Source organism: Tachypleus tridentatus, chromosome 10 (genome assembly GCF_004210375.1).
Source record: "Tachypleus tridentatus isolate NWPU-2018 chromosome 10, ASM421037v1, whole genome shotgun sequence".
Taxonomy (NCBI): Eukaryota; Metazoa; Arthropoda; class Merostomata; order Xiphosura; family Limulidae; genus Tachypleus; species Tachypleus tridentatus.
This window is the reverse complement of record NC_134834.1, coordinates 139,836,767-139,843,214: the sequence shown is the minus strand read 5'-3', so window position 1 is coordinate 139,843,214 and position 6,448 is coordinate 139,836,767.

Sequence of the window (6,448 nt, the reverse complement as noted above, 5' to 3'; positions counted from 1 at the left end):
TATTTATTTGATATTATCATATATTACCAGAATTTAGTACATTGATAGTGTAGGATTTTTCAATATAAATAGCTGTTCACGTAAAATACAACAGAATGCATTGAAACAATAAGTTATACACTAAAATGTGAGTGATTCCTTCTGGATTAACAATCCAAAGATTGCAAATGAATAAATGTTTTTTTTTCAAACGAAGCCGACGCAACTTAAAAGTTCTTCCTAATGTTAGAACATACAGTACTATATTTACTTCGCATTCATGAGGCTCAGAGTTTTTTACGTGTTATTTTTGTTTCAAAAAAAAGAAGAAAGAAGAATCCACTGGAGGATACTATGTTTATGAAGCCAGTTTATGACACATCTAAACCCAACAACGGTAACATGAATTATATACAACCGCTAATAAATTAAATTAGATTGCAATGCAATAAGTGGAGAATTAAAATAATTGCGCACAAAACTCAACTCATATTATTTACAAAATCGTACGAAACAAGACGGGATTCTCTTACAGGTAGCAACTTCAGCATAATTCTTAGGAATCATACAGTTGACTCAAAACTATCTGGATACTACACATTAATAGCACAAAAACAAGAATCTGAAAAAAAAAGCGAATTACCTTAAAATTATTACTGGCAAAAACAAGGAACTTTGCAAGAAAATGTATTAAAAAACTGACAGAACTTACATAAGACTAGTAGGGATATACTTGGATAACATGAATAAGCGTATCAAAAACACATATAAGCTAATTATATAAAATACAAAACTATATTTTAACGAAATAGTATAGAATGCCACGATCAACAAACGTATATATATATATATGTGGTATTCCATTAAAACATACCAACAATATCAGACAGACTTCTGGATAACTCTCTTCAATATTATAGGGAATATATTAATAAAAATTAAATAAGAAGCAAACTAGAAGTTACCTAATACATGATGAACCAATTCCTATGTATTTCTCCACTCTAAATATCATATATAAGAAACTTGCCGACAAAACAGTGCCAGACTAACTGAATCCTAGACACAAACACAACTTTATTTTAAAATGGTTTTGTCTTTGAAAATAGGATTATGTGTGTGCTTATAAGATTGCTAAGTGGAACTGTATTGTGTAAATAGGCTAATATTGCAATCATACGTACGTGAAGCTAGTAAAAATGTATGAGTTGATATTACGCCATCAATTATACTTGACACGAAAAGGGCATGTTAATTAAAACTGCGGACAATTAACAAACCTTAATATATTGTGAGTCAACAACATAATAAGGATTGTAACCTAGGATTCACTAGCAGTGTAAACAAAATAACTATTCAATGAAAATTTAGAACAAGACTTGCATATATTACAATACCGTATCTTACAAGACTGAAATATATTTTTATGTTGCGTTAGAAAAGGTCTTGGTAGATTAACAATTTTAATTTTTTGGATAATTTGGTTACCAGAAATGTATATTGATATGTCCCTCAGTGACAGAGCGGTATGTCTGCAGACTCAAACCTCAAGAAACCAGGTTTTGATACCATTGGTGGATAGAGCACAGATAGCTCATTGTGTAGCTATGTGTTTCAATTTAAACAAACAAACATATCTATATAAGGAAAGCATGAAGAATATGTGTGTATGTCTGTTCGTCCATTATCTAACTACTCGTAGGTCACTAGGGCAATCTCAACCAAACTTTGTAAATGATAGTTTGTAACAAGGATTATGGAAAACTCGTTACTTAGAGGTCGTTAGTTTATCAACGTTGAATAGCTAACTTACTTTAAAAAAACAGTTTTTTATTCAGTATGCTGCAGTTGGTCCTGTCTTAGCCTTCCCGTCCTGTACTCAAATAAATCTTCAACAATTTATAAGTAAGATTTCTTACTTTCATTTTTAACATCTTTATATGGATGGTGGTTGGGAGTTCTCAACTGTAGAAATGTTGGGTGATCCTATTTATACTTAAATAACTTTAAAGGTAACTGCAGTCAGCGAATAGCAGTAGTGAGACGTTGTTAGTTTAAGCACTTATCTCCTTACCATTGTTTTAATTTTCCATATTGGTCAACTTGTTTAAATTCGACGTTTTGAAATTTGCTTAATAGATGGGATATCTTCAACGATTTGTGAGCTTTAATCCGTTATGGCGAAAGATGACTAACAAGGAACGGAAATGCATTACATTATTATATATGTATATATTCACAACTCTTTTGTCAGAATTATTTTGTACTTTGAAGTAAAATAAACGGTATAGTACTCTACCATTTTGGAACTGTTTAGTTCTTTATTATTGTTTAAATTCTACATTAGAGGGTAATGCAAATGTTTATATTAATTTTATGCAGATAACTTTGAAATCGCTTTTTGCTTTAGTCTCGCAATGTCATATGAAAAAAAGAAACTATCTTAGAGCAGAAAACAACAACAAAAAAACATTACATAAAATCCAAAAGTTTGGGCAGTGCTGTCAGTCATATGCCTAGTAAGTTTGATGATTCCAAATGTATCTAATGAATTTATACTATATGGCTTAAGGTTTGAAATAAAAATTATATAAAAAATAATAATAAATGCTTTAAATACTTCAGAAGAATAGAAGCTGATTAAAATAGATATCAAAAATGCAAAGTTTTTATAAGAACAAGAAATATTATGTAAAGTTTTTCTTTTTACACAAATTTTTCAAGTTAATATGAATTTAGTCAGTATCTATCTTATATCTCAGGCCAAAACTTCCTAAGGCAACACTCGTGAGGAACTAGTTTTATTTTAATGATACTCTGCAAACTCACTTTCTAATACATAAACGTGAAGTATGACGTTCTTATTTTTTCCATACGTTAGCTTTTGTTTGTTTGTTTGGGAATTTCGCACAAAGCTACTCGAGGGCTATCTGTGCTAGCCGTCCCTAATTTAGCAGTGTAAGACTAGAGGGAAGGCAGCTAGTCATCACCACCCACCGCCAACTCTTGGGCTACTCTTTACCAACGAATAGTGGGATTGACCGTCACATTATACACCCCCACGACTGGGAGGGCGAGCATGTTTAGCGCGACGCGGGCGCGAACCCGCGACCCTCGAATTACGAGTCGCACGCCTTACGCGCTAGGCCATGCCGGGCTACCATACGTTAGCAATACCCACAACACACATCTTTATTTGGCTAAGATATCACTGCCATTTATACATTCCAGTGTTTGCACATGCTATAAGAAATATTCATTTCATCGTTAACATTTTGTCTGAAAACTAATCCCCTAGAAAGTTACAGGACAAAGATATAGATCGACAGCTAGTCAAGAAAACAAAAGAGAACCTTTGAAAGTTTTTTTACTTCTCCGAGAAGGAAGGCAGATGATAAATCAGAGTTAATAGGTAATAATGACTTTTTCTACGCGTGTCTATACTTTTCTGTCTTATTTTATTTCAGAAATAAAAAATATTGCTCTGATGTGCTTGAAGAAATTAGTTCTGTCTTGTAGATAAAAAAACGTAAAAACAAAGTGTTTCGTCTTTACGCAAAATTTTTCATGAGAACTGTTACGTATTAAAATTTATCTCGGACAAGCATAAAATTTATTATGTTACATATTACGATTTCAGATAGTCTGAAACCGAGTTAAATTGCAATTCGGATTGCAAAGTGAATTAAATGTAGAGATGTATCAAATTTATGATATTCGCCAACAACAATTATACTCACAGTTTCAATTCTTAATACAAATATATTTTGATATGCAAACAATAATGCAGTTTATAATAACAGTTATTACAAATAATGATTTATATACAAAAGTTTTGCAAACTTACAAACAATACTGAATTATCTATCTGGCCTGGAAATGAATATTTTATCGATGGCACACGATGAGTGAATTAATTATGAGTTGATATTGTTACATTTCGCTTAATGTCTAACTAGCTAGCTCTCTATTCTTGGCTGGCCTCACGCTATTTACTAGCTGGATTTTTTCTTACGAAGACATTTAATTTCCTCGTAGAAATATTAACGACCGAAGTTAATTCACTGAAATTAAACGATTTGTAATGTTCAAAATATATAAACGCTTCCTCCCAAATATCTATAGTTTTCCGATTAATAAGTGTTTATCACAGTTATAGCTTCTGTGGTTTATAGTGTACTAACTGTAGCAAACCAACGATATAAAATTGTCTCTTGATGTGTCGATTTATAAACTTTAAGCAAGGTTCTCGAAAGTTCAGTTGGCAACAATATTTTACTTACACGTGTAATATATTATTGATTCTTACACTCCAGAATATTCTATAAATTAGGGAATAAGCGAGTATTTTGCAGTACAAATTTAACAGTATAAAATGTTTGGATGTTTAATTAAAACAAACATCGATGTGAAAATAAATATATTATATAACGGTGAAGCCGTTGCAGAACAAATGTAAATGGTTTTGCATCGGTAGGAAAGTGATCAGTCTCATGCATAGACTTAATCTATCTCGAGTATTTTTAGTTCAAATTATGAATGTTATTATTAACTAAAATATTTTATTAAATAAGCCTCCCGCTAGTACAGTGGTAAGTCTACGGACTTAGAACGCTAAAATCAACGTTTCGATTCCCCTCGATGGACTCAGCAGATAGCCCTATGTGGTTGTGCTATAAGAAAACACACATTAAATTAGGTCACGACTTGAATTTTTCAAAAAAAAAGGTTTCGTGAATACTACCTTGTAATAATATGAAAAAGTAGGAATACCTTTATAAACAAAAAACGTTATTATTGTGTTCTAATAACAAATACAATATACAGATATATTTATATATATAACTTACCTACTTTTTCATATTATTTTACCCTGTTTCAAGCTTTTTTTTGGCTACACAACATCTTAACTTAGAAAAAGATAAAATTAACATAAACTTAACTAGAATCAACTTATGGAAAATGTCTTATGGAAAAATTGCAGCTTGAAAGAAATTTATAAGTATGTGTGCCTCACCCTTGTAGCACAGCTGCATGTTTATGGACTCACAATGCTAATAACCGGGTTTCAGTATCCATGGTGGGCAAAGCACAGATAGCCTATTGTGTAGTTTTTTGCTTAATTCTAAAACAAATATGTATGTGCAAGCGTGTGTTATATGTATACATAAAAATGATCCTGGTGTAACTTGTCATGGAAATGTCATAAACTGATTTAAAAGACCCCAAAGGGAAGAGCTGTGTGAAAAATCAGATCGATAACAATCGTTATTTTTTCTCTACACTTTTCTGAAAAAGTCACTTACTAAAATGAAAATTAGTTGAAATTCTGATTTATTTCATGAACACGTATACAGTTGTTTAGATGGATTTATGAATACATTAATTTTTAGTATTGCTCAGGCAATAATGTTAAATAGTTCTTGTTAATAATAATATTTTATAGGTGTTTTTTAAATGGGCAATTTTTATGAACGCCATTTTGTTTCATATTTTCCAGTGTATAAAAAGCATTATCGTTCTTGCTCGTTGACATAGTAATGACTATTTTACGGAGAAGGATTACTAGTCCAACTTTCCTCCTTCGTCGGAAATTAGGGTCGGCAATGCCGCATCAAATATACTGACCCAGTACTTAATAATATATTCTCAATTTTTTCAGAAGTATTTCATAACACTGCACAACAAAGATTTTGCTTCTTGAACACTGTTGGGTGTTCCTTATAGATTTTTGGCTGCTGATTACGAAAATCACATCCAAATTTGCCCGTCACGTACCGTTTAATGGAAATATTCAGTTTTACTACAATGGAAAAACGATATCAGGGCAACTAGAATCCGTCAATACTTGTTGACTACTGTTGGACACTGCAACGTAGTGCAACGGATATTCAATAGAAACGAAAATCAGGAGCAATACACTTTTAATTATGTTGAACGTAATATAGCGTATTAGAAACATTAACGCAATTAAATACGTTATTGTCGGTAAACAGTTAAGTGTCTATTTCTCAGAGTTCCTACATGACGAAGCAAAACCAAAACTACATTTGTGCACACCCACCAGGTACCTATCACAATCAGCAAAAACGTTTCAAGAAGCAAAACTTTTCATTCTGTAGATTTAGCTTTTTCGTTATTCTTTAAAGTCTATGTTAGGTAGGATCACAGAATATTTATATTCATTTTAATTCGACACCATACAGATTGATTTTTCTGTTATTTTTACATTGTTATATGTATAGAAAAGAATTGTATTTTATAAATAAATAGCAAAAACAAAGCATTACATTACAAGGAATTAAGGTTTTGAGCATAAATAAATGTCATATACTCAGTGAATTCGATGGTAGAAAATGTTATTCAATGAATTTATACTGTACGATCTAAGACTAGAAATACTTTGAATACGCAAGGTATTCTGAAAATTAATTAAAATAATTATTTAATTACTTTTCGACTTCGATAC